Source organism: Mus musculus, chromosome 14 (genome assembly GCF_000001635.26).
Source record: "Mus musculus strain C57BL/6J chromosome 14, GRCm38.p6 C57BL/6J".
In the NCBI taxonomy this organism is placed as follows: Eukaryota; Metazoa; Chordata; class Mammalia; order Rodentia; family Muridae; genus Mus; species Mus musculus.
In genome coordinates, this window is record NC_000080.6 from 115,044,290 (window position 1) to 115,054,425 (window position 10,136).

At 38.9% G+C, this 10,136-nt stretch overlaps 1 long non-coding RNA gene and 2 other non-coding genes across 3 annotated transcripts; all 3 read left to right on the forward strand.

Annotated features, from left to right (window-relative positions):
• The first annotated feature begins 15 nt into the window (after window positions 1-15).
• Mir19b-1 (microRNA 19b-1) lies at window positions 16-102 on the forward strand. The gene has a single exon (NR_029815.1). It is a non-coding gene; the product is annotated as a microRNA 19b-1 (primary transcript).
• Mir17hg (Mir17 host gene (non-protein coding)) lies at window positions 101-2,439 on the forward strand. The gene has a single exon (NR_029382.1). It is a non-coding gene; the product is annotated as a Mir17 host gene (non-protein coding) (long non-coding RNA).
• Window positions 138-217, forward strand: Mir92-1 (microRNA 92-1). The gene has a single exon (NR_029816.1). It is a non-coding gene; the product is annotated as a microRNA 92-1 (primary transcript).
• Window positions 2,440-10,136: the final 7,697 nt, after the last annotated feature.

Genomic DNA, 10,136 nt, shown 5'->3' on the forward strand with positions numbered 1-10,136 from the left:
TGTCCTGTTATTGAGCACTGGTCTATGGTTAGTTTTGCAGGTTTGCATCCAGCTGTATAATATTCTGCTGTGCAAATCCATGCAAAACTGACTGTGGTGGTGAAAAGTCTGTAGAGAAGTAAGGGAAAATCAAACCCCTTTCTACACAGGTTGGGATTTGTCGCAATGCTGTGTTTCTCTGTATGGTATTGCACTTGTCCCGGCCTGTTGAGTTTGGTGGGGATTGTGACCAGAAGATGTGAAAATGACAATATTGCTGAAGATGCCGATTTCCACTGTAAAAATGTTCACGAGCTGATGGAGTGTATGAACACATTCTGTAAACTGTGATTTCTATTGCTTTCGTTGGTGTGTAAAACGGGATTTTTTTAATTGAAATTTGTGTTTTTAAATTGTGGTTTGTTTTTACTGAATCATTTCATTTTCGTGTTTGCTCGCTGGATTTAGTAAGAAGTTGTGTGTGGGGGCTTAGGTGAAGTTAAACTGCCTTTTGAACCTGGTATGACTTCAGGTTTATTTTACTCTAAAACCCATTAACATGAGTTAAGAAAAATGTTACTTTCTTTGGATCTCTGTTTATTAAAGTGTGACAATTCAGATGGAGTGTTTTCTGATAAGATTATTCCTAATCCGTGAGTTCTTAACAGTTAACAGGTGGTGGCCACTCTGTTAATGTGCACACCCTGTAAGAAAGAACTATCCTTGGACTGTTCTTACCATGTGACCCCCTCAAGGGAAAGATGGCAAACTGATGGTCAGTAGAGTGACAGGTACACATGACACTCGAGTGCTGGGTCTGGAGAAGCTGCAGTTAGTATTTAGGATAACAGTATATATAATATATAGTTCTACATTTGGGCAGCACAGTTGGTTTCAGGCTATGAATAAAAATCATTGGAGTGAAACCTAAAGAAAAGTAAAATTAATAAGGAAGAGCTGCTAAAATCAGGTTTAAGCTGACACTATCTACAGAGCTAAAGTTTTCCATAATATGTTGCTTTTTTTAAAAGAAATGCAAGAAGCTGACTGATGGATCCCTGAGCTGCCAGGTAAGGATTCCACAGGCCTGGGTTTGATTGTGAGTGACCAGAATTGTACAATTATTACTAAAACAGAAACATAGTCACTTCTGACTCCATTCTTAACATTTTTGGATTAAAACTTGTTTCAGATGACTAATGAAAACTTCCTTTAAAACGTGATAAAGCTCTAATGTCAGCACGATCCACATGATCCATGTGCCTCCTATAAAGGGAGGGGTCTGTCACCAGTGTTACGGATTGAATGCTACGTTTATCTTCCAACATAGGAAGCCTGCCAGGTACTTTCTTCAATATACTAAATTAGAAGTTTAAAATTAATAAGGTCTTAATTAGGACCTTTGGATGCTGAGCTTGTGGTAGTAATTGTGTTCAGAATGTTTTGAACTTAAATTGAGATTTAATTTTAGTAAGGAATGTGTGTCTTAGAGGCCTAGTAGTGAAGAGGAGTTTTCCTAGGATTTTCCTCTCTCCTCCCTTAATTAAGCTGCTTTCTGCACTAAGGGCTTCACGCAGCAACGCACTTGTTCAGTTCCGCACAGGGGGCTTTGCTGACTGTCTGCTCTAAAACTCTGTTGGCAAAACAGCTGTGGTCTCTCTTAGACTTTGATTTTGTAGTAACTAGGGCATATAGTTGCTATAAGCTTTCAGGAATGGGGGTGGGTTACTAATGTCTTATGTTATATGAAAGTAGTTAAATTTATCCTATATTAAGAAGGAAGCATTATTGAGACTATATACTGTTGATTTTACTAAAAACTCTAAGATGTCCATTTTAACAGGCAAACCTAGCACAGAAAACCAGCTGGATTTTCCCTGTGCATGGTTTGAAGAGTCAGTCCTACATAATTGCTGACACAATGCAACCTGCAACTGCCCGGAGAAAGAACAGTTCACTAAAATTTGTTGTATTTATCATCCAATTCTGTTCTGTAACTGGTAACACTAGTTTGTCTGGCTTTAGAGAATAGGTGAATCTCTAAAACAGTAGAAACAGCTCAGTTGGGCAAGGGCCGTTCTAGTAGCATGCCTGCTCCTTGGAGTTTTCCAGATTATTTTGTATAGCCTATTCCAGATTCTTGTCTAAGATTGCTTTGCTCTGTGCACTCAGAATTGGTGTGCCTTTCTATTTGTGTAAATGATATATAATACATTGCTAGTTGTCTAGGATCTATTCAGGAAGTGCGTGCTGTGAATTTTAAAGTATGGGAAGATTGTTAACAAGGGTTTCAATGTTTTGTTTTTTTTTTTCTGGTAAGCTAAAATAGAACATTGTGAGGTACCTGGTTTATTGTGGTTACAGACTTGGAATAATGTTCATTGTTTTGTGCTAATAAATTGTGTTAAAATTTGGTGTACATATGAGCATTTTTAAATAAAGTTATTTTGTAGCACTGATGATCTTGTATCTTGTTTTTTCCTGTAAGTGGCCCAAATATCTTTTTCTTGTTGAGGGCATGGGGAGACCAGTCTTAGCTTTAACCATGGAGTTTGTCTTTTGCCTTAATTTACAGGGAAGAGGAAATCATTGTGTGTCCTGATTTCAAACCTCAGAATAAGGAAAATTAGCAGGGTACCTTTTACAAGTTGGTCAGAAAGCAACAAATTGTGCTTGTGTGTTTGACTTGGGTTCTTAGGATTTTGTAGGAAAGTCTCCAGGATCAAATGCTAAGATGATGGACGACACAAAGCCTATCTGCCCACTCAGGACTAGAACACTGTATGTATGCTGCAGTTAAGACTTGGAGACTGCTCGGGGGAATGAGAGGTCTAAAATGGTTATGACAACTGATGAAGCAGTGTATGACGCTCAAGGATTACTATATAGCAAAGATCTTAAGTCATGACAGTAAAGAAGGGCTACTAAATGCCAGTGACTTAAGAATTGAAGGCTCATGGAGTGCTGAAAGTGCTCATGTAGCATTGGGAAAGTATGTAGGTGCAACATGAGTGCAGAATTTGTTCTTAGTAAGTAGTGAGCATGAGTCTTTAATACAAGTTGTAGAGCTGTGTGAGACCCTGTACCAATGTTTCTTCCAAATTGAGACTGGTCATTAGAATTTAATTCTATGGATGGAGTTAGGCTATAGCAGGAAGGAGCTAGGCCTTGCAATTTGAGTTCTCTAAGACTTTTGATAGCAGTCTGCTCTACTTCTGTTCTTGACCATGATGCCAAGGTGGGTACCATGAAAGTACTGTGCGTGATTCTAGGCTCCTGCGTTCTAATATAGTAGCACCATTTGTATTTGTGAAAAGGATGATTGGCAGTGTTTTCAGGACTCTTGGTTTTTATCTATGCATAGGTGTTAAGTAGAACTATTGGCCTGAGTTGTCCAAAGTCATGCCTTCAATGCTTAGGAACCCCAAGGCCCGGTCTTTTAATAGGTTATACTTTGCAGAGTCCATATGCATTCACTTTCTCTTAGGCTTATACTTGAAGCTAGCTGCAAGATAGAATTCGTTGTGTATGCAGCACAACCTTTTTTAAAAACCACAACTATTGGGTTTTTTGCTCAGTTGCACACTTAATTGATTCCTGTTCTACCACTCTTGACCCCATACTTGAAGTCTGCCTTGGATTCTTGTGTGGGAGCTGGGGTTCTAAGGTGCAGGCTAGTACTTTAAAATTGTGCTAATTCTTTGATACTTTGTATCTTATTTTGACCACAGCAGTGTGCATATACTGTCTGCCTCTTGGCTCCCTGCCTTTCACATTTTCAGGTAGTCTTATAACTTACCAGTTTTTCTGGGCATATGTATATTAGAAGAGGATCTTCAGTAAGGAAGGCCTTTTTCAAAAACTCCTACCACCTGAGATGTGAGAAGTGAATCTGGAGTACATTCCCAAGCCTCATTTGATGGTCATTTTTAAAAGTTGGGTGTGCCTAGTAGCTCTGTGTGTAATAGAACAAGGCAGGCCTTCAGCAAGTTAGCAAAATGCCCTGTATTAGTGCTGCTAGAAGGAAAAGGGCATGGGCGGTTGATGCACATAGTGGAGCAGAAGCAAATTGAGGTGGTGGATACATCTCTGCTTCGGGTAGTGAGGAATTCTGTTAGATTGGAATATAACTGACAGCCTCTCACTAAAAGTGAGTTAAAGTTAACTACGGGTGAGATGATGGAAATGGTCCTTCAAAATTAGAGCTGAGTCTCCAGGACTGAAACCTAAGACCCTTAGCTGGCCTGAGCTTACTGGGTGCTCTGTGGAAGATTATTTCACATTGGTTAGATTTGTCAATGCTAACTAGAACTACAAATATTTCTACAGAGGATCTCCCCACAAACAGACCTGGAACACAGGGGTTACATTTTTTCTGTGCCTTGAGTTCTTAGCACCTAGTAGCAAAGCAATACAGTAATTTCGGTGGTATGGTGGTATTTGAGTTAGGTTGTTTGTGGTTTAAGAGGAAGCAGCATTTGGTTATCTTCGAATACAAAATTGTGGCCAGTGATTCTCTTAGAGCAATGAACACCTCTGTAGTTATTCTAGTGTTAGGTTTGTAATGTGTCAGCTCCAATTTGGAGACTGCTCTTCCAAGTTACTTGGCTAATAGATTAGTATTAGCTGGGTATGATGGCACATGCCTTTAAACCCAGCACTTGGGAGGCAGAGGCAGGTGGATTTCTGAGTTCCAGGCCAGAGTTCCAGGACAGCTAGGGTTACACAGAAACCCTGTCTCGAACCCCGCCCCCAAAGGGGGGTGGTGGTGTTTCTCTCATTATTTAACAAGTATGTTTTCCCAGAATTAATGAGAACTAGTGTCCAGTTCACCAAGAGGTACCAGGAATATCCAAATCTCGGGCCTATGCCTTATAAATTATTTCTGGTGCTACTGAATAAGGAAAGCTACTTGGGCTGAGGCACAGATACTGTGAAAACGTTACTTGCCTAGTTAAAACATTAGAAGACAGACCTTTGTGGGCTGCAGTTGTCCTTATTGAGGGTTGATGTGAGGAGGAAGGATATAGGTAGGTAGTGACTTGTGAGTGCAGCTGAGCAGCACATCAGACTGCAACGACCTGCCCACCCTTAGTCTCACTGAGCCTGCTTGCTGTGTGTATGTCTCACATGGCCTTAGAAGAGGCTTGCCTTTCCCTTCTCTGGTATGCTGTCCTGTCAAGATAGCTGTTTCAGAGAAAGCATTTAGTACATGATTAGACCCTTTTGTTCCTCTGACATTTTTTCTAAAGTGGGTTATCACAAATGTGGGTTTAAAGCCCTGTTATTGTCTGGGACACAGTCTTGATCTTACTGGATTTGGTTACTAAAGAGGCAGGTTGGGACAGAGTGTCAGAAGCTCTAGATAAGTCTCCCTGCCTTCCACCCTAAAGATACACCATTTCTTGGCTTCATCTTCAGATGTAGTAATAGCAGTTGGAAACCTTACAGATCTCTCTTAACCCTCTTTCACATTCAAGGACCCTTGTAGTCATATTGTGTTCTCCCAGATACTACACACTTTTTATGGCCAATTAGCCTTGATTCCACTTGCTTCCTAATAACAAATTGCCATGTGACATGTTTGTAGGTTCCAAGGATAATACTTGGATATTTGTCTAGTACTACAGCCTCATTTTACTCTTCTCTTGACATGCTGATTTTAAATGTGGGTATAGTCCTAGCTAGGCCTTTGTAACTCCTGAGGATTTAGACTCCAAGACAAAGTGTTTGTTAAGAGCCCCATTTGAAGGAGGGGAAGAGGGAAGTAAAGTCAGGATTTTTTCTTAGTGTTCAGTACCTTCATAGAGGGGATATAAGAGAGTGATTATACACAAACTTAATAGTTGCCCTTGAGTAAAAGGAGGGTTTGCTACAGTGAAAGAAAGGGGTTACAGTATTTCTCAGAAGCATTCTAGAAAGAAAATGGCACCCCAGTCAATGAATAGGCCTCCAGAATTAAAGTGAACTCCAGAAGAGGGAAGTGATGAAATAGAAACATTTGTTAGCCGGTAGCATCAGTAAACATTAAACGATTGTTCTTCAGAGGATGAAGAGACCACCATCAAGGTTTGAAATGTCAAGAATGCCTCCAAACTGGGGCATGCGACTTTGAAGGCAATTTAAAAATAAGTAAGCAATTTACCTTTTGTTAAGAGTACTAAAAGTGCCTGGTAGTGGTGGTGCTCACCTTTAATCCCCAGCACTTGGGAGACAGAGGCCAGCTGATAGCCGAGTTTGAGGCCAGCCTGGACTACAGAGTGAGTTCTAAGACAGCTGGGACTACACACATACCCCGTTTTAGAAAAAGTTTTAAAAGCAACCACAATGAAGCAGTATACTTTGAAACCATTTAGAGGAAAACAGTTACTAAGTTTATAAAGTAAAAGGCAAAGAGAATCTTTTAAATTAGTAAGATTTTACATAAATTTTATTTTAAGCAAGTTTTTAAACTCAAGAACACAACCCTGATTAATTTTGGCTTTTGGGAATTATGCAGCTAGTAATCGAAGTATTGTCAAAGGTAAGTTTCAAAGCTTACCTTGAGTGTTCTTTGTCCTGACTTGCAGATCTAGTAAACCTACGTCCCTGGGAACAAATCATCTTAATTTGTTTCCTTAAAATGTTTGTAAAATAGGCTTTCAATGAATTAATTAACGAATTGGTGACTTAAGCATTACATGGTAAAATCTTGGATTTTTTTGCTATGGTTTTTTTCCTATTGCTCTTCAGTGTTGTATGCTGATTTTGTCTTGTTTGTAATTGTTTTCCCCTAGTGTTGGAGATTAAAGAGTGCTAGTTTTAGTGAAAAGGATAGCAAAAAAAAAAAAAGTACAACAATGGTGAAGGGACCTTTGATTAAAAAGAAAAACTGCATAATTCTGTGTGCTGTGCAGAAGTGGTGTGTGTGGTTCAATGGGGCCGGACAGTGGAAATTTGCTTAGTGTGAGAGTTAGAGCAGGTCTTGAGAAGCAGCTAGCAGGAGTTCCGATTGCTGTACCAGCACTCTGGCGGCTGAGCTGGAGAACAGCTTGGGCTACATACTGAATTCAAGGTAACAGTCTTGTCCAATTTTTCTGGTTTTTAAAAAGTGGACCAAGATTTGAATTCCCTGTACCCATATAGTAGCTAACAACCATTCTTAACTCCCAGAGGATTCAGTTAATCCTCTGGCCCTGGCTGCAGGCTTGCACCTGGCTGCAGGCTTGCACATACATACATACATACATACATACATACATACATACATACATACATGCATGCATACTACAGGAAAAGCATTCATAGGGATAAAACAGTGTTTTTTAAAAACGTTTTAAGTAGATGGTTCATGATCTCAAGACTACTTTCCTGCTGTTTTCCAGCAGACAGCCATGGTCTAACTCATGCAAACCCTGTGCTAAAGGCTGTGTATCCTTGGAGATATTTGATTTAGTATGATGCAGTGTTAATGAAGTAAATGGAAGACTTACAGTAAGTACTACGAGAGTTGAGGGAAAGTACCGGGTAATACGGTAAGTACTGCATGCATTTGGTGAGCATTACAGCAGGTAATTGAGGTAGCCTTGTTAACAGGCTAATGTAGCGTACAGGAATACAGTCATTTAGGTGGGTTTTGTTTTTGATAATTTGACCTTGGTATGTTAATCTTTCTTAATACCTTTTTTTCCCCCAAATGTTAAGCAAAAATTGCATCTTAGTACCAAGTGAATCTGCTCAGTGGTGATTGGTCAGACTCACTGCCACAGTGCAGCCCTGATCTTCCTGTTTATATAGGAAGTAGAAGTGTTGGACTGCTTTAAAATGATGAAATGTTAGAAAATGAAAATCCCTCAATAACATATTTTATTCATCTTAAAGACATTCGGTCTTGCTCATTTTTAAAAACCTACTGTAACATTTTAAACATAGGTTTGTCTTTAAAAGGATGTCATTCACAAGTAATTTTCATTTTTGGATAGGGCTATTACTTTGATTTCATTTGGTTTATAAAAAAATTAAGGGACAGCAATACATTTAGAAGCCATATAATTCAGCCTTAGATTACAGGGTTCCTGCACACATTCAGTTCTGGGTAATGATAGAGTCTAGCAAAAGGAAGCACTGATTGACCTTAGGGAAAACTAGCTGAAGAATGGGAGAATCAAACTTTGATAATTCAACGACATTGTGCTGAAGCCACTTAATACACATTTTGCAACAGGATTATTTAAACAACTGTCAATGACAACTGTAACCTTTCTCACTTAAGAAAACAGTGCTAGCTAACCACAGCCCATGCTGCTGGGATGCTAAAGACAACTCTGATATTAATAAGTAACATCTACACATTAACCCTCTTGGAACAGGGTCTTAAGTGCTGCTGACGCCATTCTTTCCGAAACTCATCGAATAATTGGGAGAATTCTGAGGAAATCAATCCCTATTAAATAGTTAACCATAGGCATATTTGTCTTAGCAAACAAAATGCTTTCAAAATGTTCCACTTTTGAAATTGCTTAAATCTTTTATGTTGACCCAGTGACTTTGTTTGCAAAGGTTAACTGAAGTGGAGTTAAGCAATTGTTTTGCACATTTGAACACTGTAAATGATCGTACAGGCTAAAATGAATAAAGCGAATTTTTAAAGTTAATGAACAGCCTTTTCTTTCTAAGATTGTCAGGAGTGTGTATCTGAGATGTTCCTAGTTATGAGCCCACTTGTTTTACTTCTTATTGTCCGTATCGTACCCTATCTCTGTTTCTCCTTCACCACTTCCGTTTTATTTCTCTTCTATTTTCAGTTATAGCATCTGCAGTTAGTGTTAATATTTGTATTATTAGGGATTTTTCTAGTAACTATTAATACTATTGTTAATATGATAAAATGGTAATTTTAAATATTGGTGGTTTATAAAGTACTGAGAATAATTTTCAATTTCATTTGGACATTTTACATTCCTATAAAAAACTCAGACCAAAAATAAATATTTTAAAAAATAGTCTATTTTGATATGAACAGTGAAACCAACTTCATGCTACCTGGTCATACAGCTCAGCTGTCTGTCTACCTGGTCATACAGCTCAGCTGTCTGTCTGTCTGTCTGTCTGTAGGGTCACCATCCTAGTCAGTGCTTCAGAGTCTCTAGTAATCTCAATTCTTAAAGCCTGCCATTTCCAAGTCATCTACTCTGTCCTGAAGTTGCCTTCTTCTAAAAGCTAAATACTTAAAGATCTCATGAACTCACACCCAAGGAACGCACTGACAACATATATAGCAATATATTAAGAGCATTTTCTGTATATTAAGCTTCTCTTCTTCCTGTCACCGTGTTTGTTCCAATTCTAATACCAAAACGTGCTGTCAATAGCTTTGTGTCCAGCATGAAAAAAAGCAGCCTTCAGTACCTGCATCTATCCAAGAGATTGGGCATAGAAAACCAAAAGAAATGATTGTAAAACTCGGGCCTTGGATCTAGGATTATTTGTTAAATGACAGTTTGAATGAAATTGGACCCTGTGTGTCATTAAGGTGGAATACTTCATTTCTAAGCAGTGACTCTTTGGGAGGTGTGATCTTGCTGGGGAAGCATCCCTTCTTTGTTAATGGGTCCAGATGTATGCTCTCAGCTACTCCTGACAGCATCCCTTTGGCAGCTGGACTCTTTGAAAGAGTAAGCATAACTAAACACTTTCTTCTTTAAGTTCTCTTGGTTATGGCATGGCATTTAGTCCCATATATATATTCATTCCATATACAATAATGAGATAGAATGAAGAAACAATATTAAAGGCATACCCCTCACAACTGTTCTTGTTCCTGTACATAGTTTCTTAGCAGAAACAAACACCGAACCTGGTCTATCAGGGAGAGCAATGGAAGTGTGGTTACCTAGAAACTTGAGTGTCTGTGTAAAATAAGCAAAGTATTTTGATAGGCTTGAGTAATTGTGTTATGACTTGTTTATTCTGTCCTCCTTCACATAGAACTTGTCTTACATAAACTCTAATGAAGATAGGTAGCTATCTTGTCAAGCCCCAAGAAATGCATTTATTACTAGCACAAACAAGAGCATTGCTATGCTCTGGTGCATTTCTCCATGTCAAGGATAAAAGTGAGGTAGATAGCAGGAGATATCCAGTTTAAGGAGGGAAGTGGAGCCGGTTTATACATCTAC